This window comes from Nerophis ophidion, linkage group LG16, assembly GCF_033978795.1.
Source record: "Nerophis ophidion isolate RoL-2023_Sa linkage group LG16, RoL_Noph_v1.0, whole genome shotgun sequence".
NCBI classification, from domain to species: Eukaryota; Metazoa; Chordata; class Actinopteri; order Syngnathiformes; family Syngnathidae; genus Nerophis; species Nerophis ophidion.
In genome coordinates, this window is record NC_084626.1 from 32,010,115 (window position 1) to 32,035,392 (window position 25,278).

The window sequence follows — 25,278 nt, forward strand, 5'->3', positions numbered from 1 at the left end:
TGACACCCAACATTACATGCCCCTAAAACTGACCAACACGCCAGATTGTAGTCATCTGGAGGTTTGTCTAAATGAAAAGAAACAATGGAGATCCAGCAATTTTTTGCATCTCATAAAACAGCATTTGTAGTCCGGGCTGACACCATAGTTGATGAGCTTCTTCTTTTTCTCTATCTTCTTTGTTATGGGACATTCATCCTCAGCTGTTGCCATTTTTAATATAAATCTGTGAGTAAACTCGCTATGAAAGCGCTAAAACATACCGGTGTAGTGAGTTTACATTATTCATCCAAGGAACGTTTTTTCATGGGACACATTACCTTGTTATTGTTTCCGGATGAGGAGATGCTGCTCGGTTATTGATTAAGGTAAAGTCTGAATGTCATTAAAAAAGTTAGCTCCATCTTTTGACACTTCTTCCACTTTCGTCCTTGCACGCTACACCGCTACAACAAAAATAACGAGGAGAAGACGCTGCCGAAGCTACATAAATAAGACCGCCCACAAAACTGCGAATCCGGAAGAGACTGTCAGAAAATTATCTGTAAAACATAATCTATGCAACATTTTGACCAAATAACCACATTTCATGTTATGTAGACCAGTGGTTCTCAACCTTTTTTCAGTGATGTACCACCTGTGAATTTTTTTTAAATTCAAGTACCCCCTAATAAGAGTAAAGCATTTTTGGTTGAAAAAAAGAGATAAAGAAGTAAATTACAGCACTATGTCATCAATTCCTGATTTATTAAATTGTATAACAGTGCAACATATTGCTCATTTGTAGTGGTCTTTCTGGAACTATTTGGGAAAAAAATATATAAAAGTAACTAAAAACTTGTTGAAAAAAAAAATAAAATAAAAATAATAATAATAATAACAATTTAGATTTATATCGCGCTTTTCTAAACACTCAAAGCGCTCACAGAGAAGTGGGACTCAACATTCATTCACACCTGGTGGTGGTAAGCTACATCAGTAGCCACAGCTGCCCAGGAATAAACAAGGGATTCAATTATAAATAGATGAATAAATATGTCCATACATAGAAGTAATCATCAACTTAAAGTGCCCTTTTTGGGGATTGTAATAGAGATCCATCTGGATTCATGAACTTAATTCTAAACATCTCTTCACAAAAAAAAAAATAAACCTTTGACATCAATATTTATGGAACATGTCCACAAAATATCTAGCTGTCAACACTGAATATTGCATCGTTGCATTTATTTTCACAGTTTATGAACTTACATTCATATTTTGTTGACATATTATTCAATAAATATATTTATAAAGGATTTTCAAATTGTTTCTATTTTTAGAATTAAAAAAAAAAAAATCTCACGTACCCCTTGGAATACCTTCGAGTACCCCCAGGGGTACACGTACCCCCATTTGAGAACCACTGATGTAGAGCACAAAAAAGTGGTTTACATTGGGGGCAACATGGTGTAGTGGGTAGAGCGGCCGGCCAGAAATTGAGGGTTGCAGGTTTGCTTCCCACCTATTGACATCCAAAAAATCGCTGCCGTTGTGTCCTTGGGCAGGAGACTTCACCCTTTGCCCCCGGTGCCGCTCACACTGGTGAATGAATGATGAATGAATGATTGGTGGTGGTCAGAGGGGCCGTAGGCGCATACCGGCAGCCACGTTTCCGTCAGTTTACCCCAGGGCAGCTGTGGCTACTGATGTAGCTTACCACCACCAGGTGTGAATGAATGATGAGTTCCCACTTCTCTGTGAGCGCTTTGAGTGTCTAAAAAAGTGCGATATAAATGTAAGTTATTATTATTATTATTTAGAAAAACAATTATAACAATATGATTCCTTTATGTGCCCTATAATCCGGTTCGCCTTATATATGAAAAAAAGATAGAAAATAGACCATTAATCGGCAGTGCGCCTTAAAATCCGGTGCGCCCTATCAATCAATCAAACAATGTTTACTTATATAGCCCTAAATCACTAGTGTCTCAAAGGGCTGCACAAACCACTACGACATCCTCGGTAGGCCCACATAAGGGCAAGGAAAACTCACACCCAGTGGGACATCGGTGACAATAATGACTATGAGAACCTTGGAGAGGAGGAAAGCAATGGATGTCGAGAGGCTCTAACATGATACTGTGAAAGTTCAATCCATAATGGATCCAACACAGTCGCGAGAGTCCAGTCCAAAGCGGATCCAACACAGCAGCGAGAGTCCCGTTCACAGCGGAGCCAGCAGGAAACCATCCCAAGCGGAGGCGGATCAGCAGCGCAGAGATGTCCCCAGCCGATACACAGGCAAGCAGTACATGGCCACCGGATCGGACCGGACCCCCTCCACAAGGGAGAGTGGGACATAGGAGAAAAAGAAAAGAAACGGCAGATCAGCTGGTCTAAAAAGGGAGTCTATTTAAAGGCTAGAGTATACAAATGAGTTTTAAGGTGAGACTTAAATGCTTCTACTATGGTCTGGAAAATACTGCAAATGAGACTCAGAAGTCAAAAGAAAACAATATAACAACTGGACACTACATTGATCAATAATAGCACAGTGCTAAATGTAGAAATGAACATGTATTACCACATTAGGGCGATATAGCTCGTTTGGTAGAGTGGCCGTGCCAGCAACTTGAGGGTTCCAGGTTCGATCCCCGCTTCCGCCTTCCTAGTCACTGCCGTTGTGTCCTTGGGCAAGACACTTTACCCACCTGCTCCCAGTGCCACCCACACCGGCTTAAAAATCTAATTTAGATATCGGGTTCCACAATGTAAAGCGCTTTGAGTCACTAGAGAAAAGCGCTATATAAAATATAATTCACTTCACATGAACACACGAATCGTTTCGAATGTGAAAGGTATCCATCCCCACCGCCGAATGCATTCTACTGCAAGACTACTGAACGCAGTTTCACCACACAAGGTCAACAATTGACACTCCAATGATTTCCTTAAACCAAGATTACACGGGCTCCAGCAGACTAATTCTGCAGGGAGTCAGAGTCAAGGCGTACCGTTAGACACGCTAATGCGCCTCTTTTGTCTCCGGGATGTAAGAAAAAGAACGTTTGAAAATTTGCCTTCAAGCGGGAAGAGATTTGGTGAATACATTTTCACATCCTGTATCATGTGATGCTTTTAAAAAAAAAAGCTTTTATCAAAAAGGATGCTGTCCTGTTTTTACCGTTCTATTTATATTAGGTTGCAGACTGAAAGTCGCAAGGTTATTGTTCACACATGTTAATCACTCTTTTAATTGCTTAGTGATTGGGAGAATTAAATGCCTACTGAAATGAGATTTTCTTATTTAAACGGGGATAGCAGGTCCATTCTATGTGTCATACTTGATCATTTCGCGATATTGCCATATTTTTGCTGAAAGGATTTAGTAGAGAACATCGATGATAAAGTTGGCAACTTTTGGTCGCTAATAGAAAAGCCCTGCCTATACCGGAAGTCGCAGACGATGACGTCGCCCGTGTGAGGGCTCCTCACATCCTCACATTGTTTTTAATGTGAGCTGTCACGCCAAATTTCTTCCCCCCTACATAAACCTTCCCCCCATTTACTTCCGGGGTCATGATTAATACAGACATTTTGTTAACGCTATATTATAAAAATCCAGACGTTTTGTTAACGCTATATTATCCATCCATTTTCTACCGCTTATTCCCTTTTTGGGGTCGCGGGGGGCGCTGGCGCCTATCTCAGCTACAATCGGGCCGAAGGCGGGGTACACCCTGGACAAGTCGCCACCTCATCGCAGGGCCAACACAGATAGAAAGACAACATTCACACTCACATTCACACACTAGGGCCAATTTTTTTTTTTTTTTGTGTTGCCAATCAACCTTTCCCCAGGTGCATGTCTTTGGAAGTGGGAGGAAGCCGGAGTACCCGGAGGGAACCCACGCATTCACGGGGAGAACATGCAAACTCCACACAGAAAGATCCCGAGCCTGGATTTGAACCCAGGACTGCAGGACCTTCGTATTGTGAGGCAGACGCACTAACCCCTCTACCACCGTGACACCCAACGTTATATCATAAAAAATAAAATTCAAAAAACAATTTACAAACACAAGCTATGGGATGACACATTTACTTCCGGGGTCACGTTTCCTCTTACGTCATCCCTTAGCTTGTGTTTGTAAATTGTTTTTTTTCATTTTTAAATTTTTTTTTATAATATAGTGTTTACAAAACGTCTGTATTTTTATAATATAGCGTTATATTTTTATAATATAGCGTTATATTTTTATAATATAGCGTTATATTTTTATAATATAGCGTTAACAAAACATCTGTATTAATCATGACCCAGGAATTAAATGGGGGGGAAGGTATTTGTAGAGGGAAGAAATTTGGCGTGACAGAGCCTCCAACAAAAAGTGCTAATCGGACCGAGAAAACGACAATTTCCGCATTATTTTGAGCGAGGATGAAGGATTCGTGTTTGAAGATATTGATAGCGACGGACTAGAAAAAAGGAAAAAAAAAACAAGTTAAAAAAAACGCGATTGCATTGGGACGGATTCCGATGTTTTTAAACACATTTACTGGGATAATTCTGGGAAATCCCTTATCTTTCTATTGTGTTGCTAGTGTTTTAGTGAGTTTAATTGTACCTGATAGTCGGAAGGGTGTCTCCACGGGTGTCTTGACGCCAATGTCTGAGGGAAGTCGACGGCAGCTTCATGGACGGCCCAAGCTCAGCTTTTCTCCGGTAAGAAGCGACTTTTTAACCACAATTTTCTCACCGAAACCTTCTGGGTGACATTCGGCCTGGATTCATGTTCGCTTGACCGCTGTCAGGCTTGGACTTGGATTTGGTTGACTCCTTCGACGCAGAGGGATTACAGGACGAGCCAGGCGAGAATTCAGGTACATAATGTTTTATTTTTTCCCAAAATACCAAAAAGGCAAAACAAAAAGCACGCTCGATGGCGGATAATAATCAATGCTAAAACTTAGAGCAAAAACAGCACAATGGCAATACAATCTACAAAACAAACAAAAGATACTATCAAAAACATAATTTCAATCAAAAACTTACTGTGACAAAAAACGAGAGGCATAAACAGCAAGGTGCGTGGCAGGGGATCAATGAGCAGCAAAGGTTGTAGAATATAATGATAGTTAATCTTCCCAGACTGATGGACAGAAAGAAAATGACTTAAGTAGTGGGTGTGATAATTAGGAACAGGGGCGTGACTAGGAGGGCAAGGTGAAAATCAATGAGTTGTCATGGTAACAAAAACAAACCAGGAAGTGAAAAAACGGAACAAGAGTCCAGAAAACAAAACAAAACATGATTTACAGGCGTGACAACCGCGCTCTGATCCATAGTAAATTTTCACCTCCGGGAATTTTAAACAATGAATCACCGTGTGTTTGTGTGGCAAAAGGCTAAAGCTTCCCAGCTCCATCTTTCTACTGTGACTTCTCCAATATTCATTGAACAAATTGCAAAAGATTCAGCAACACAGATGTCCAAAATACTGTGTAATTATGCCGTTAAAGCAGACTACTTTTAGCTGTGTGTGTGCGTAGCGCTCATACTTCCTAAAAACGTGTGACGTCTTGCGTACACGTCACCATTACACGACGTTTCCAAGACGGGAAATTTAAAATTGTAATTTAGTACTCTAAAAAACCCGTATTGGCATGTGTTGCAATGTTAATATTTCATCATTGATATATAAACTATCAGACTGCGTGGTGGGTAGTAGTGGGTTTCAGTAGGCCTTTAATGGATCAATGGCCATAATTTGGACTGCATGTATACAATACTTTGTTTTCGATCCACTCTCACACACACACACAATCTGCCTTTGCATGCTGCTAATTAGCTGCCATAGACATTCTCTACTTCAGGCGTCGGTAGTAGTGAGGATAGGCAGTAGTTCAACGTGTGGCGTGCAAAACCGTGACAAACGTAAACACAGTCCATATAACCCCTTCCCTTGTCCTGACCCTTTGTTCTGTGCCCGGAGCGGCATGTGACAGTTTAACCCGAACTTGTGTGCAAACAAGGGAAGTGGATTAATGACGAGGTCATTTTCCAGGCAGTATTGCATAACTTTTTTCTAAAAAAAGAAACTTAGTTTGCGGAGTCCACCTCCACCCACAATGGTTTTTTTCAATTCATGACTTCCAAATGAGCTCACACATTTTTCTGGTGACAGCTTTAAGACAATTCTCTTCTCTAACAGCATCATGGACAGTGGAACCTGTTTAAGTCTAGCTTATGTCACCCACTCCTCAATGTCATCAGTCGAATGGTTAAGAATTATAATCATCATTAAAGGGGAACATTTTCACCAGACCTTTATAAGCGTCAATATACAGTGGGGCAAAAATGTATTTAGTCAGCCACCGATTGTGCAAAGTCTGCCACTTAAAATGATGACAGAGGTCTGTAATTTTCATCATAGGTACACTTCAACTGTGAGAGACAAAATGTGAAAAAAAAAATCCAGGAATTCACATTGTAGGAATTTTAAAGAATTTATTTGTAAATTATGGTGGAAAATAAGTATTTGGTCAACCATTCAAAGCTCTCACTGATGGAAGGAGGTTTTGGCTCAAAATCTCACGATACATGGCCCCATTCATTCTTTCCTTAACACGGATCAATCGTCTTGTCCCCTTAGCAGAAAAACAGCCCCAAAGCATGATGTTTCCACCCCCATGCTTCGCAGTAGGTATGGTGTTCTTGGGATGCAACTCAGTATTCTTCTTCCTCCAAACACGACGAGTTGAGTTTATACCAAAAAGTTCTATTTTGGTTTCATCTGACCACATGACATTCTCCCAATCCTCTGCTGTATCATCCATGTATCCATTTTGGTATAAACTCAACTCGTCGTGTTTGGAGGAAGAAGAACACTGAGTTGCATCCCAAGAACACCAGACCTACTGTGAAGCATGGGGGTGGAAACATCATGCTTTGGGGCTGTTTTTCTGCTAAGGGGACAGGACGATTGATCCGTGTTAAGGAAAGAATGAATGGGGCCATGTATTGTGAGATTTTGAGCCAAAACTTCCTTCCATCAGTGAGAGCTTTGAATGGTTGACCAAATACTTATTTTCCACCATAATTTACAAATAAAGCCTTTAAAATTCCTACAATGTGAATTTCTGTTTTTCGGGATATCGCGTGATGGGTAAAATTTTGCAAAAAACTTCGAAATATAAAATAAGCCACTGGGAACTGATTTTTATTGGTTTTAACCCTTCAGAAATTGTGATAATGTTCCCCTTAAACATTTATATAGTCACACCTGGGTGAAGTCTGGTCTGAGTTTCGTCTGGTTTCATGTTGTTTTGTCATTTCCTGTTTGTTTTTTTTAATGCTGACTCTCCCTCTTGTTTCAGATCACTTGCTCTTCCTCCTGTTTCACTGGTCTGAGTATCGCCTGATTAAATGCCTCGTCCTCCTTCTGTCCTGTGCCAGAGTGTTTTGTATCTTTTTGTGCATACCTCCAGCATTTCTTGTCTACAGCCATTGCCACGTTTTTGTATTTTTTTTGACCCATGGGAGATTATTTGTTTGTAAACATTTTGTCAGGTAAGAATAGCTTCTTAGCATTGCCTCCGTTGAATCGCTTTTTGTTATATTTTGCATGTTGTATTCTTAGCACCTTTTTTCCCTTCGCAGCCGGAGCGTTGTGAGCTTATTGAGATTTTTGTTTGTTTAGAGGTCTGGTAAGCTCTGTTTTTATAGCCTGTTGAGTTTCTCCCTTTTTGGCACCTTTCCCTTGTCGGAATAAATATTTGTTTCCAAAATCCTGCATCTGTGTCCAGAGTCCTATTCGGGTCGTGACACATATTATTATTATTATTGTAATAATATTACTACTACTAATAATAAAGTCCTTATTATCAGTACTTAATAAATAAAAAATGTCAATATTACCAGTTACAATACCTACAATTATTTTACAAGAAGTTTACAAGAAAAAGTATAAATTTCACAAGAAAAAACTTTTTGCAGTATGATTATAAAAGTTTTTGTGACGTTCGCTAAGCATGGTGGCTGAAGGTGCTTCTTCCAAGATGCAGTTCAGGCATGGACACAGCGTAAAGGTAAGAAATGTAGATTTATTAACTAAAAACACGCTAAGAACAAAAACACTGGTGCTAGGTAGATAAAACAAACCAAAAGTGCTAGCAAGGAGGCTAGGGAACTAAACACAGGGATAGCGTGGAAGCTAATTGGTATAAAACAGGATTACCAGAGTCAGGAGATAGCGATCGTCACTGTTGTGGGAAACAAGGCTAGGATCAGAGAGTGAGTAATAGAAAATGCAGGCTTAAATAAGGATGGTAATCGACAAGCAGGTGAGAGTCCATAAACAACGAACAGGTGAAACAAATATCCAACCATGGCAACAGAAACTAGTCAGGAAGTGCGCAAACAAACTCAAAAATCTAAACAACGAACGATCCGAGCAGCGGATCGCAACAGTTTTGGCAGTACAATAATAAAAGTCGTCATTTTACTCAACGCAAGTCAACCTTTTAGAAGAAAAACTGAACATTTTGACAATTGTATGAAAAGAGTTGTAATTTTACTCGACAAAAGTCACACAATTTTATAAAAAAAACGTAAACATTTTGGCGACATTCGAACAATAATCGGAATTCAACCTAGCAAAGTAATGACAAATGTCATAATTTTACTCAAAAAATGTCACTATTTTTCAAGAACAACAAAAAAATTGGCAATATTGCTATAAAAGTCAGAATTTTATATGACACGTCACCATGTTGCATCAACAAGTAGAGATGTCCGATAATGTTATTTTTGCCACTACAGTAAAGACCTGAAATATCCTTGTACACGTTAGTTAGACCTTTGTACCAATTATATACTATATACAAACAATTATACTTCCATTATTATTAGATATGTCCGATAATGGCTTTTTTGCTGATATACGATATTCCGATATTGTCCGACTCTTAATTACTGATTCCGATACCAACCGATACCGATATATAAAGTCGTGGAATTAACACATTATTATGCCCAATTTTTTTGTGATGATTAAACAATGTAACAAGGTTTTCCAAAATAAATAAACTCAAGTTATGGAATAAAATGCCAACATGGCACTGCCATATTCATTATTGAAGTCACAAAGTGCATTATTTATTTTAACATGCCTCAAAACAGCAGCTTGGAATTTGGGGCATGCTCTCCCTGAGAGAGCATGAGGAGGTTGAGGTGGGTGGGGTTGGGGGGTACGGGGGGTGTATATTTTAGCGTCCCGAAAGAGTTAGTGCTGCAAAAATTCTGGGTATTTGTATCGTTGTGTTTGTGTTGTGTTACGGTGCGGATGTTCTCCCGAAATGTGTTTGTCATTCTTGTTTAGTTTGGGTTCACAGTGTGGCGCATATTTGTAACAGTGTTAAAGTTGTTTATACGGCCACCCTCAGTGTGACCCGTATGGCTGTTGACCAAGTATGGCTTGCATTCACTTGTCCGTGTGAAAAGCCGTAGATATTATGTGACTGGGTTGGCACGCAAAGGCAGCGCCATTAAGGTTTATTGGCGCTCTGTACTTCTCCCTACATCCGTGTACACAGCGGTGTTTTAAAAAGTAATACATTTTACTTTTTAAAACTGATCATTTTGAAACCGATACCGATAATTTCAGATATTACATTTTAAACCATTTATCGGCCGAAAATATCGGCAGCCCAATTTTATCGGACATCCCAAAAAAAGAGTAATAATTCTACATTAAAAAAGTAATAATTTTACCAGAAAATATTGCAATATTCCAGAAACAGAAAGAACGTCAAAAATTGTTCCCAATTTTAGAAGAAAGAAATCGACACCTGACTGACACACGAAAAATACTGCTTTTAGTTTGTTTTTTTTGGTTTTTTTTGTAATTGGTTTTTAATTTTCATTATTTACTTCAAGCTATTACAGTATGTCTTTATATAAATATTTATTAATTTATTTTATTAATAATGGCCAAAAGGGGCGCATTTTAATTTTTTTACACACACTTGTTAATACACATGTTGGCCAGGGGGGAGCACTTCAAATTGTTTTACACACACTTGTTATTTCATATGTTGACCAGAGGGAAACACACCAGTCAATTTGAAAATACTCTCCTTTTTGGGACCACCTTTATTTTGATAGATTTCCCCACCAGGGGTGCAAATGAGACATTCTCTATTAGACGCAATGGTTTTCCCTATTAGGGCCATGATTTCGGTCCTAACATGTTCACCGGTTCTCATATGGAACGTACTTTTCCTTGTTGATGTCTCAAAAGGGTAGAAATGCAAGAACATAGTCTTCAAAGTGTGTTTTTTTCTTTACTTTGATATGTACTTTTGTGATGGACAGAACCAAGTACCGTATTTTTCGGAGTATAAGTCGCTCTTGAGTATAATGCATATGCCGAAAATGCATAACAAAGAAGGAAAAAAACACATATAAGTCGCACTGGAGTTTAAGTCGCATTTTGGGGGGAAATGTATTCGATAAAACCCAAGACAAAGAATAGACATTTGAAAAGCAATTTAAAATAAATAAAGAATAGTGAACAACAGACTGAATAAGTGTACGCTATAAGACGCATAAATAACCAACTGAGAAGGTGCCTGGCATGTTAACGTAACATACTTGTCACACCGCGGTGAGGGATGTCTTGTCTTGGTTTTTTCTGTCTTATGATTTGCATGTTTTGGTTTGAAAAGTAACTCTCCTCTCGTTTCAGGTCACTTGCCCTTCCTTTTGTGTCATCAGTCTGACCTTCCCTATTACCCTCATGTGTCTTATAATCAATCAATCAATCAATGTTTACTTATATAGCCCTAAATCACTAGTGTCTCAAAGGGCTGCACAAACCACTACGACATCCTCAGTAGGCCCACATAAGGGCAAGGAAAACTCACACCCAGTGGGACGTCGGTGACAATGATGACTATGAGAACCTTGGAGAGGAGGAAAGCAATGGATGTTGAGCGGGTCTAACATGATACTGTGAGAGTTCAATCCATAATGGATCCAACACAGTCACGAGAGTCCAGTCCAAAGCGGATCCAACACAGCAGCGAGAGTCCCGTTCACAGCGGAGCCAGCAGGAAACCATCCCAAGCGGAGGCGGATCAGCAGCGCAGAGATGTCCCCAGCCGATACACAGGCAAGCAGTACATGGCCACCGGATCGGACCGGACCCCCTCCACAAGGGAGAGTGGGACATAGGAGAAAAAGAAAAGAAACGGCAGATCAACTGGTCTAAAAAGGGAGTCTATTTAAAGGCTAGAGTATACAAATGAGTTTTAAGGTGAGACTTAAATGCTTCTACTGTGGTGGCATCTCAAACTTTTACCGGGAGGGCATTCCAGAGTACTGGAGCCCGAAATGAAAAAGCTCTACAGCCCGCAGACTTTTTTTGGGCTTTGGGAATCACTAATAAGCCGGAGTCCTTTGAACGCAGATTTCTTGCCGGGACATATGGTACAATACAATCGGCAAGATAGGATGGAGCTAGACCGTGTAGTATTTTATACGTAAGTAGTAAAACCTTAAAGTCACATCTTAAGTGCACAGGAAGCCAGTGCAGGTGAGCCAGTACAGGCGTAATGTGATCAAACTTTCTTGTTCTTGTCAAAAGTCTAGCAGCCGCATTTTGTACCAACTGTAATCTTTTAATGCTAGACATGGGGAGACCCGAAAATAATACGTTACAGTAGTCGAGGCGAGACGTAACAAACGCATGGATAATGATCTCAGCGTCTTTAGTGGACAGAATGGAGCGAATTTTAGCGATATTACGGAGATGAAAGAAGCCCGTTTTAGTAACACTTTTAATGTGTGCCTCAAAGGAGAGAGTTGGGTCGAAGATAATACCCAGATTCATTACCGAGTCGCCTTGTTTAATTGTTTGGTTGTCAAATTTTAGAGTTGTATTTTTAAATAGAGGTCGGTGTCTAGCAGGACCGATAATCAGCATTTCCGTTTTTTTGGCGTTGAGTTGCAAAAAGTTAGCGAACATCCATTGATTAATTTCATTAAGACACGCCTCCAGCTTACTACAATCCGGCGTGTTGGTCAGCTTTAGGGGCATGTAGAGGTGGGTGTCATCAGCATAACAGTGAAAGCTAACACCGTATTTGCGTATGATGTCACCTAGCGGCAGCATGTAGATGTTAAAGAGTGCAGGGCCAAGGACCGAACCCGGGGGACACCACACGTTACCTTAACGTAGTCCGAGGTCACATTGTTATGGGAGACACACTGGATATAAGCCCACTCCTCCCTTTGTTCTGTGCCAGATTGTTTTGTTTATTCGTGCTCTGTAGCGTCCATGTCTTGTCTTACCTCGCCTCGTCGTGTGCTCATGTTCCTTGATCCTGAATCCCTTTCCTACTATTTCGAGTTTTTCTTTCTTCCTCCTCAGCAAGGTGATTTTGGTTATTTCGTTTATTCAGCCAAAGTGGCAAGTTATCAGTTAATTTTCTTTCTTTCCTCAAATTTTTGGGTGACATTTTTTGTTAAAACTTTATTAGATTAGATAGTGTAGAATGTCTCATAGCTGTTGTTTCTTCCTCCTGTTGGAGCGTTTTTTAGTTAATCCATTTTATAAATGGCACCAATTGTAGTTCGTCCTTGCTTTTGTGTTTTCCTCCGTTCGGAGTAATTTTCGGTTGATCCTTTTTTTTTGGAACCTTTTTCTCCGATTAGTTTTTTGGGTTGATATAGATATTTTAATTCCTTCACTTTGGAGGTGAAAGGAAGTTATCAAAATAAAAGCCTGTCAAAGTTCCCTACTCTGCATCTGAGTCCTATCCTTTTTACCAAGCCTGACAATATTATAGTAAAAGTCATTCAAACAACTATAACATATAGAACATGCTATACGTTAGGGCTGTGAATCTTTGGGTGTCCCACGATTCGATTCAATATCGATTCTTGGGGTCACGATTTGATAATATATCGATTTTTTCGATTCGATTCTCGATTCAAAGATGATATTTTTCCAATTCAAAACGATTCTGTATTCATTCAATACATAGGATTTCAGCACGAGCTACCCCAGTCTGCTGACATGCAAGCAGAGTAGTAGATTTTAAAAAAAAAAGCTTTTATAATTGTAAAGGACAATGTTTTATCAACTAATTGCAATAATGTAAATGTGTTTTAACTTTTAAACGAACCAAAAATATGACTTATTTTATCTTTGTGAGATGCGATGCAAGTGTAAGCCACTGTGACAATATTGTTCTTTTGTTTTTATTTTTATAAATGTCTAATCACTGCTATGCTGAAATTATAACTAATATTGATACTGTTGTTGATAATATTCATTTTTGTTTCACTACTTTTGGTTTGTTCTGTGTCATGTCCGTGTCTTCTCTCAATTCTCCCGTCCAAAGGCAAAACCCAGTAACTCAATTTTGGTCAAAACTGAGCTGATAATAATTTTAGAGTTCCTAGGTGATATGCTTTACATTAGTGTATGCGATATTGTAATTTGTTCCGTAAGTAAGCTGTTACGCGCATGGCAGGACCTAGCAACTACCACATAACCGCGTAGATACAACAGAAAAACCTAGTATCTCAAAGGACCAATCGGAGCTTCTTTGTCAGTCGCCTTATTGTCTTTAATGAGTCATTTGCACGAAGGCGGGCCAACGGTCAACCAGATTATGTGATATTATGGCACGAGGGCATATTTGGAAGATTGGCCCAGGACGTTACAAGCACCTTCATTAAATGTATTGTTCTTGATTCTTCCCCTTGCATACTCTTTTGGGCAGATAACTGTGGAGGTCAACATAAAAACTGGACGCTGTACACGGCTCTTGCCCAATGTGCAAACCCGGAATGGGGCGCACCCGAGATTCTGATAAAATATCTGGAGAAAGGGGACACGTTCATGAGAGCAGATTCAATCCATGGCTCAATCGGCAAGAAAATGAAAGCTCAAGAAAACATCTATACGTTTGATGACTTTGTAGATCTTTGTAAGACAGCAGACCTGTGCTGCAGAACTGGGTGAACCACTTCAAAGGATCTTCAACCTCAGCCTGCAGCTGGGAAGAGTGCCCACCCTCTGGAAGACGTCATGCATCGTTCCAGTTCCCAAAAAAACTGCCCCAGTGAGGTGAACGACTACAGACCAGTGGCGCTCACCTCTCATCTAATAAAGACATTGGAGCGGCTATTTGTCAGCCTCCTCAGACCACAGGTGCAACATGCCCAGGACAGCCTGCAGTTTGCGTACCAGGAAGGCGTTGGTGTGGAGGATGCTATCCTTTACCTGCTGCATCGAGCCCACTCACACCTGGATAAGGGAAATGGCACTGTGAGGATCCTGTTCCTGGACTTCTCGAGTGCCTTTAATACCATCCAGCCCCGCCTCCTCCATGACAAGCTCTACAAAATGCGAGGGGACCCCTGCCTGGTTGCCTGGATTTCGAACTACCTCACCGACAGGCCACAGTACGTCAGACTGAAGGACATCACGTCTGACACTGTGATCAGCAGCACCGGAGCACCGCAGGGAACTGTGCTGGCCCCTCTTCTCTTCACCCTGTACACCGCTGACTTCTGCTACAACTCAGAGCTGTGTCACATCCAGAAGTACGCAGATGACACAGCCATCGTCGGGTGCATCAGGGACGGCAGAGAGGAGGAGTTTCGGAACCTGGTGAGGGACTTTGTTGTCTGGTGCCACACGAACCTCTTGCACCTCAATCCGTCAAAGACCAAGGAGCTGGTCATTGACTATAGGAGGTCGAGTCCACGGTCACAACCTATTGTGATCGAGGGAGTTGAGGTACAGACCGTGGACTCATTCAAGTACCTCGGGGTTTGGGTGGACAATAAGCTGGACTGGACTGTTAACACGGACCACCAGTACAAGAAAGGACAGAGCAGGCTGTACTTCCTCAGGAGACTGCACTCCTTCAACATTTGTAGAAAACTCCTGTGGATGTACTACCAGTCTGTGGTTGAACAGTGTTCTGTTCTACATGGTAGTGTGCTGGGGGGGCAGTACATCTAAGAAGGACAGCTCCAGACTTGAGAAACTGATCAGGCGGGCCGGTTCTACAATCGGAATGAAACTGGACACACTGGTGACGGTGGCAGAGAAGAGGACTGTTGACAAACTAGTGAGCATCCTGGATGATGCCAGTCACCCTCTGCATAGCGTTATCAGTAGTCAGAGGAGCCTCTTCAGTGCTAGACTGCTTCATCCCAAGTGCAGGACTAATAGACTCAAGAACTACTTTGTCCCACACGCCATTAGACTGTACAACTCCTCTCTGGGGCGGGGGGTACTAGGATGACAGGGGATGCAAAACATTGCAAAAGAATGCAAAAAAAATAACAGTGCAATACTTTTTCATAACATGGTCACTACTGCCTAGTTTCTCTTGTTATATTCTTATTCCCATTGTTTTTATTCTTTTTATAATATTTCTCTATTTTGTTTCCTTTTAAACCCCCATTATTTACGTTTTACTTTTTTTTTTTTTTTTATATTTTATTTTTAATCTTTAAATTGATCTCAACTCTGTACACTGCTGCTGGAATTTTAATTTTCCTGAAGGAACTCTCCTGAAGGAATCAATAAAGTACTATCCATCTATCTATCTATCTATCTATCAAGATAAAATGGTTTTCCTTTGTTTTCTCAAAATCAGCTAGAAGTGAGTTACTAGGTTTGGCCTTTCGACGGGAGAATTGCCGTTTATTGCAGTTCTGAGTGTTACTGGGTCAGGTTTGGTTTTGGAATTGGATTGCATTGTTATGGTATTGCTGTGTAGTGGTTTGTTGGATTGATTAAAAAAAAAATGAAAAAAAATTGGAAAAATAAATTTAAAAAAATAGATTTTTTAAAAATGAGAATCAATTCTGAATCGCACAACGTATTTGATTCGATTCGTATTCGAATCGATTCATGCCCACATCCCTACTATACGTTAACCACACAGTATGTCACTCCTAATCGCTAAATCTAATGAAATCTTATATGTCTAGTCTCTTCCGTGAATGTGCTAAATAATATTATTTGATATTTTACGGTAATGTGTTAATAATTTCACACATAAGTCGCTCCCGAGTATAAATCGCACCCCCGGCCAAAACATGAAAAAACTGCGAGTTATAGTCCGAAAAATACGGTACATGATGAATCGGCTGTGTCTTGATTTTCACGGCGGAGGCTCCGCCGAACCCCTGAGGCCGACTCACCAAACCCCTAGAGTTCGATCGAACTCAGGTTAAGAACCACAATGAACTGGCTAAAATTTTGATATTTTATCAATCATCGATTAATTAATTGCTTTCGTCCTCTACAAGGTTCTCATAGTCATCATTGTCACCGACGTCCCACTGGGTGTGAGTTTTCCTTGCCCTTATGTGGGCCTACCGAGGATGTCGTAGTGGTTTGTGTTGTCGTTTGTGCAGCCCTTTGAGACACTAGTGATTTAGGGTTATATAAGTAAACATTGATTGATTGATTGATTGATTATCAATTAGACGCCGTGTACACATTAGAATTTCGCTATCACCTTTAAAGGGGAACATTATCACAATTTTAAAAGGTTTAAAAACAATAAAAATCAGTTCCCAGTGGCTTGTTGTATTTTTTGAAGTTTTAAAGGGGAACATTATCACCAGACCTATGTAAGCGTCAATATATACCTTGATGTTGCAGAAAAAAAGACCATATGTTTTTTTAACCGATTTCCGAACTCTAAAAGGGTGAATTTGGCGATTTAAACGCCTTTCAATTGATAGCCTGTCGGAGCGATGACATTTCACCCGAGACGTCACATCGTGAAGCGATCCGCCATTTTCTCAATCTCATTACACCAGGGGCGCTCACACTTTTTCTGCAGGCGAGCTACTTTTCAATTGACCAAGTCGAGGAGATCTACCTCATTCCTATTTATAATTTATATTTATTTATTGATGAAAGAGACATTTTTGTTAACAAGTTAATGGTGTTTAATGATAATACAAGCATGTTTAACACACATGGATTCCTTTCTTTCATGAAGACAAGAATTCTGATGACTTGCATTGATTGGAATTAGACAGTGGTGCTGATAACGTCCGCATTTTCAAATGGAGGAAAAAAAAAGTCCTCCTTTCTGTCCAATTCCACATGAAAGTGGTTGGATTTGGCATCTCATTTGTCCAACTTGCATACTTGTTTTTAAACACTTTGTTATGAGAGTAGCATATGTGTGTGGCCCTTTAATGTCTGGCAGCAGGTGAGTGACGTCAGTGAGTGTGCGGGTGGGCAAGCAAGTGAGAAAGTGGTCGCTGAGGGCGGGGGAGAAATACATTGGCATCAAACTCCGTAGCTTGCTAGTTTGTGCACGCTAGCTTTCTGAGACTCTTATTTTGTTAGCACAGGCAGGATGAAACAGGTCTTTTATGGTGAAGACAGGAACTGTGCAGTCGGTCGTTAGAGTTTTGACAGTAGGTACGGAGTCTCTAGAAATAAAATGTGTTTCTCCGCGTCCGCCCTGTTAGTGATTTTTTTCTTAAATATGAGCTCGCAGCAGCCAGCGTCATCTCACAAGATCCTCGGGTGCCGAGAATGTCAAACAACTGACGAAAGTGAAGTCTTGGTATGATTGATGATTGCTCATTTTTATGTCTATTTTTTAATGCCTGGCTTGAGATCGACTGACACACCCTCCGAGATCGACCAGTCGATCGCGATCGACGTAATGGGCACCCCTGGTCTAGTCTCTTACGTGAATGAGCTAAATAATATTATTTGATATTTTACGGTAATGTGTTAATAATTCCATACATAAGTCGCTCCTGAGTATAAGTCGCACCCTTGGCCAAACTATGAAAAAAACTGTGACTTATAGTCCGAAAAATACGGTATTCATGTTCACATTGATCCTTACGGGGAACTCGGCTTTACAATACAAACCTTTCGGTTTATGAACCATGTTTAAGAGCCAATTAATTTCTCAAATGAAGGTTCCACTGCATTAGATATTGCGGTATCAGGATGTGTTGGCGTCCGCATGAGTGCGGCAATAAAGAGCTCTATTATGATGTTGTGATGGTCTCACTACAGCCATAACTGGTCCAGGTTTGACCCACTGTCAGGTGTTTATAGAAACATCACTTCATTAGCTGTGGATCATGCCAGACGCACATAAGGGCCCACCATCTGCTCCCTGAGCCTCGCCAAGGTTAAATATTCACTTGGAAAGACAGCGCGAGAAGCAGTGATGTGTGTAAGCAACCTGAGAGGAAACGGTTGAGTTAAAAAGACACAATGGGCCAAAGGCATGTATACAGGAAGGAATTGAATTGGGGGCTTATGAGTAATGGTAATGATTGCCTGCAGTGATGAAAAAGCATACATTTTCGAATATAATTATACCACGTTGATCCATATAGACTTTGCAGAAATAATTAGATGCATAGAACGGAAGGCCGCCGTAGACTAAAGCATGTTGCACGGGTTGACATTAATTTGGCGGTACAATGATGTGAGAGACACCCCTCACACACTTGCCAGTATATTACCCGGTAAACACACACAAGCGGGGTGACATGCTCAAGGATATCAGAAAAGCAAAGAAACTACTGTAGCAGAAGAGACTGGGCTACAGTATCTGCGAGAGATTTCCATGTCCAGCCGAGCACAAAAAAAGAAAAGTAGGAGAGGTCTGACCTGCTGTTAGTCAGCCAAGGGTGAAATCATGATTCAGACATTAAGGGGACAGGGTAGGTTAAGGAAGAAGAACATGTACTACCCTCATTATGTGGGGGGATGTAAAAGGCTATAATTGGACAAATGGCTCCACTGCATGTCGCCGGAAAAAACCCGCTGTTTACAGGAAAGGGTAATAGATAGCCGAGTAATCCAACTCCTGAAAAAACAACCCCCCACCATGATTCCTCCTCCACCCAAATTTCACACTCGGCACAATGCAGTCCGAAATGTACCGTACTCCTGGCAACAAACCCAGACTGGTCCATCAGATTGCCAGATGGAAAAAGGTGATTCACCAGTCTAGAGAAGGCGTTTCCACCGCTTGAGAGTCCAGTGGTGAGGTGCTTAACAACACTGCATCCCACACTTTGCATTGGACTTGGTGATGTATGGCTTAGATGCATGGAAACCCAAGGTCTCTGCGTACTGTACGTGGGCTAATTGGAAGGTCACATGAAGCTTGGAATTGGGGAGTTTGGGCCGCAAAATATTCTCTTCTTCCTTAGAATGGCGTACAGAAAATATTTGAGAAGCACTGATCTAAAATGGGGCAGCACAGTGGGGGAGGGGGTAGTACGTCTGCCTCACAATACGAAGGTTCTGGGTTTGATCTTACGCTCGGTATTTTTCTGTGTGGAGTTTGCATGTTCTCCCCCGTGACTGCGTGGGTTTCCTTCGGGTAATCCAGCTTCCTCCCACCTCCAAAGACATGCACCTGGGGATAGGCTCCTCCCACCTCCAAAGACATGCACCTGGGTATAGGTTGATTGGCAACACTAAATGGTCCCTAGTGTGTGAATGTGAGTGTGAATGCTGTCTGTCTATCTGTGTTAGCCCTGTAATGAGGGGGCGACTTGTCCAGGGTGTACTGTGCCTTCCGCCCGAATGGAGCTGAGATAGGCTCCAGCACACTCCGGGACCCCGAACGGGACAAGCGGTAGAAAAAATGGATGTATGATCTAAAATGAGAATATATGAACATCCTAGCAGTCGCTATTCTAATAACATCAGACCTTGTACAGTAAGTCAGTGGTCCCCAACCACCGGGCCGCGGCAGCGGGCAGTGGCCCGATTAGTACCGGGCCGCAGAATAATTTTTTTATAATTTTTATTTTTTAAAAAAATAATAATAATATATATATATCTATATATATATATATATATATATATATATATATATATATATATATATATATATATATATATATATATATATATGTAGCCGAGCTAAATTTAATTTAATTTTATTTTTAATTTTTGGTAATTTATTTCACATAATTTTATTTCACATCATTTTCTGTTGTGAACTTCCCCAAAAGTGTCTGTCATTGTAAATAGGTTCCGCCCTGTTGTTTTCTATTACATACCTTTTTGTTTCCCTGGGGGGTGATTTGGCGTTGCACCTGTGTGACCAGCTTCAGTGAGCACTGACTCCTGCAGCTGGTAAGTCATATTATGTCTCTCTCCTTTTTATTTTTTTATAAACTTTTTGCCTGTCACTTTTAAAGTATTTTCAAAGTGAACACTGTTTTGTGGCATGCTGTTAAGCATCCGGGTTAAATTCCCGAATTTTCGTTTTATTAAAGTGTTGTAAAAAACGGACTTATTTGCTAAATGATGTGTGGATTAGCTTAATGCTAGCAGCAGTTGCTGCGGGGTTTCCTGGCCTCGTGAGTTTGTGCACGGGTCGGGGCTACTCTGCTGCGTCTGTGTGGACATCTTGTGTGCTGCTCTGCCATTAATGTGTGTGTTTTTTTCCTTTTTCTTTATTCTGTAGTGGAGAGAGATACTGTGGACTGTATGTGACGCCCTTTTCTTTTTGTCCCTATGAAAAAGGTATGTCTGTTAATAAGTTTTGGCATTGTTTATTGTAAGTAAAAAAATATATAAAATGAGTTGATGTGAGTGGGGAAAAAAAGAGGTGATTTGCTACACATAATAAGGACCTTTTTTTTTCCTAATGTATATTTTTGCTGTCTGCTGATGTATATACTTTATATACTGTTTTTTATTTCAATTAATTAGTTTTTGGACTATTTTGTGCTTTGTTTGCCTTTTCATTATTTTTATTATCATTATGGTTGTTGTTTCCTTTTGTAAGCATAAGTTTGAGTTTCAGTGAGCACTGACTCCTGCAGCTGTGGAGAGAGATACTGTGGACTGTATGTGACGCCCTTTTCTTTTTGTCCCTATGAAAAAGCTGGTGAATAAATCCTCCTCAACTCGAATCCTGTGGTTCATCACGAAAAAAAGACACAACGCAGAATACTGACTGTTACATATATATGTATATATATTTTAATTAAATCAACATAAAAAACAAAATATACACTTACAATTAGTGCACCAACCACAAAAACGTCCCTTTTTCATGACAAAAACGTCCCTTTTTCATGACAAAGAAAACATTTTTTTTTTTAAATAAAAAAAAAGTTGGATTTTGGTTTCATCTGACCACATGATATTCTCCCAATCCTCTGCTGTATCATCCATGTATCCATTTTGGTATAAACTCAACTCGTCGTGTTTGGAGGAAGAAGAATACTGAGTTGCATCCCAAGAACACCATACCTACTGTGAAGCATGGGGGTGGAAACATCATGCTTTGGAGCTGGTTTTCTGCTTAGGGGACAGGACGATTGATCCGTGTTAAGGAAAGAATGAATGGGGCCATGTATCGTGAGATTTTGAGCCAAAACCTCCTTCCATCAATGACAGCTTTGAATGCTTGACCAAATACTTATTTTCCGTCATAATTTACAAATAAATTCTTTAAAATTCCTACAATGTGAATTCCTGGATTTTTTTTTTCACATTCTGTCTCTCACAGTTGAAGTGTACCTATGATGAAAATTACAGACCTCTGTCATCATTTTAAGTGGGAGAACTTGCACAATCGGTGGCTGACTAAATACTTTTTTGCCCCTCTGTACGTCAACATTTACTTAAGTGTGAGCCAATTTTGAAGATCGTCACTTTTTTTGAGTGCAGTTGGACTAAATGTACTATGAAGGTTGGAAGTGTGTGACTGGTGGTAAAGAGAGAGCTCTTCGCGGTGGCCGTGTTCGAGCAAGACAAGACTGTTGACATGAGAGAATACCCTTGGTTGCATGGTTTACAATTTCCAGCGCTTTAATACTCAAAATTTGTGATGAAAAGTTTCACTCTTGCTGTGTTGATCACATACTGTTAGAATAATTATGTATATATTATCACACAACTTTTATGCTTAAGGGCCGTTGCTATAATTATTGTCAATTGTTGTGAAGTGGTATTTTTCTTTGACTGTGCAGAGCTGGCAATCCAAAAGATTGCAAGCCAGTCTGGTATCAGTGTTTGTGTCCAGGAACAGCAAACTGACTGCCAAGGCCGAACATCAAGTACCGTGATGCAGACAGAGCAGAGAGAAGACGATATCACCAGTGTCAGTAAATTTGCATTTCTTGTATAATCATATATTGTGTCTAACTGGACTTGTCGAGATTACCGCCTTCCTTCAGCGACAGCTTCAGTGATGTAACCAGCGACCTCCCAAATAGAGGAAGCACACGGGATGGACTTTTAGAACGTAGTTTGGATCTGTAACTAGAACACAACCCAAAACACGTGTCTCCTCGTTGAGCCAAATTGAACTCTGTGTCCGCCTGATTCCTTGCTTCTTGTCTGTTTAATAGATGTCATCAGTGTTTGGACCTGACACATGCATCCAGCGTCACGGAGAATAAGGTTGACACCTCGGGGAGTTTTAATAAAACATGTTTGCTTTCTTCCGGCTTTCTTCTCTTCTCCACTCCACTTTGGTAACTCTGTTTCATCCAACATATAGATATCTTATAACCGTGCCAACAGGTCCGTTATGGTCTACCTTCCGGAATCAATTATGTGCATGCTCAGTAACCTGGAATATGTCATGACTCTCCATGTGTTGTTTTTCATTTCACGTGGTGTTATTTCCACTCCAGCGCTCTTGTTGTCTTGTTTCTACTTCCTGTTTGTTTTTCATTTCTCCTCTGGCCAGAGTGCTGCTTTTCTCACCTGTTCCTTGTTGCCAATCAGGATGCTCTGTATGCCAACACTGGATCATTGTTGTGAGACTTTGCACATCCTCGGTGCAAAAGCTGCCATATCTTTTCTCTGTTTTTGTTGCTACCGAGACCTGGGGTTGGCAATTCCTTTTTATTTAGCCTTTATTTAACCAGGTAAAATCCCATTGAGATCAAAGATCTCTTTTCCAAGGGAGACCTGGCCAAGAGGGCAGCAGCAAGGTTACATTAAAAACAGTAAACCACACATAAAACATCAAATTTACAACATCAAAACTAGATCACATAACACAAAGTAGACTCCAATCATTTCACAAAAGCTTTAAACTCATTTAAAGGGGAACCTTATCACAATTTCAAAAGGGTTAAAAACAATAAAAATCAGTTCCCAGTCGCTTGTTGTATTTTTTGAAATTTTTATCAAAATTTTACCGGTACCGAAATATCCCTAAAAAAAGCTTTAAAGTGCCTTTTTTTCGCTCTCTGCGAACACACTATCCATTTTCCTGTAACGTCATACAGTGCTGCCAATGCAAACAAACAATGGCAAGCAAGATATAGCGACATTAGCTCGGATTCAGACTCGGATATCAGCGGCTTAAGCAATTCAACAGATTACGCATGTTTTGAAACGAATGGTTGGAGTATGAAAGTATTGAAGAAGAAACTGAAGCTATTGAGCGAATAGCTATTGAGCGAATAGATATTGGCGCTATTCATAGCCATAGCATGGCCGAATAACTGCGTTAGCATCGCCGGTAAACTGTGCGGACCAAACGATCAGGACTTTCGCATCTTGTGACACTGGAGCAACTTAAATCCGTCGATTAGTAAGTGTTTATTTCGCATTAAATGTGGGTGGAAGGAAACGTACTATAGTTGCAAATGCATTTGCAGGTTATCCATACATCTCTGTGCCATGTCTGCTTTAGCACCGCCAGTAAATAGCATGTTAGCATCGATTAGCGTAGCATGTTAGCATCGATTAGCTGGCAGTCAACATCAACAAAACTCACCTTTGTGATTTCGTTGACTTTATAGTTGCAAATGGTTCTGCAGGTTATCCATACATCTCTGTGCCATGTCTGCTTTAGCACCGCTGGTAAATAGCACGTTAGCATCGATTAGCTGGCAGTCACGCCGCGACCAAATATGTCCGATTAGCACATAAGTCAACAACATCAACAAAACTCACCTTTGTGATTTTGTTGACTTTATCGTTGCAAATGCATCTGCAGGTTATCCATACATCTCTGTGACATGTCTGCCTTAGCATTGCCGGAAAAATGTGCACACACTCCAGCACATTCAATGGGGGTCTGGCGGCATTTTTCTTGCCACTTTCGCATCTTTGGGCCAGTGGTGCAACTTGAATCCCTCCCTGTTCGTGTTGTTACACCCTCCGACAACACACCGACGAGGCATGATGTCTCCAAGGTTCCAAAAAATAGTCGAAAAAACGGAAAATAACAGAGCTGGGACCCGGTGTTTGCAATGTGTTGAAAATGAAAATGGTGGCTGTATTACCTCGGTGACGTCACGTTCTGAAGTCATCGCCAAAAGAGCTATGACAAAAAGGCGTTTAATCCACCAAAATTCACCCATTTAGAGTTCAGAAATCGGTTAAAAAAATATATGGTCTTTTTTCTGCACCATCAAGGTATATATTGACACTTGCATAGGTCTGGTGATAATGTTCCCCTTTAATGTAACAAGTGTTTGAAGTTGAAAATTGGACTGTAGGTTATTCCAAGTATTCGCTGCTGAAAACCTAAATGCTTTCTTGCCCAGTTCAGTTTTTCCTTTGGGGACGACAAATTTCAGAACCTTTCCTTGTTTCTTTGTTAAATGACAAGGTAGATAAGATGGAGTGATACCCAGAATGGTTTTGTAAATTAGTGTTTTTCAATCTTTTTTGATCCAAGGCACATTTTTTTGCGTTGAAAAAATCCGGAGGCACACCACCAGCAGAAATCACTTAAAAACGAAACTCAGTTGACAGTAAAAAGTCGGCGTCACAATTGTTAGGTATGAATTTAAAGCATAACCAAGCATGTATAACTATAGCTCTTGTCTCAAAGTAGGTGGACTGTCACCACCTGTCACATCACACTGACTTATTTGGACTTCTTTGCTGTTTTCCTGTGTGTAGTGTTTGTTTTTGTCTTGCGCTCCTATTTTTTGGCCATTTTCCTGTAGCAGTGTCATGTCTTCCTTTGAGCGATATTTCCCACATCTACTTTGTTTTAGTAGTCAAGAATATTTCGGCTGTTTTTACACTGTGATGAGGTGGCGACTTGTCCAGGGTGTACTCCGCCTTCCACCCGATTGTAGCTGAGATAGGCTCCAGTGCCCCTCATGACCCCGAAGGGAATAACCGGTATAAAAAGGATGGATTATCCTTCTTTGTGGTGACATTGTTGATTGTAATGTACGGATGTATATTGTGGACGCCGTCATTGCTCCGCAGTAAGTCTTTGCTGTTGTCCAGCATTCTGGTTTTG

At 40.5% G+C, this 25,278-nt stretch overlaps 1 long non-coding RNA gene across 1 annotated transcript; it reads left to right on the top strand.

Annotated features, from left to right (window-relative positions):
- Window positions 1–20,507: 20,507 nt before the first annotated feature.
- On the top strand, window positions 20,508–20,959 carry LOC133535679 (uncharacterized). The gene is made up of 2 exons (XR_009802290.1): window positions 20,508–20,567; window positions 20,833–20,959. It is a non-coding gene; the product is annotated as an uncharacterized LOC133535679 (long non-coding RNA).
- Window positions 20,960–25,278: the final 4,319 nt, after the last annotated feature.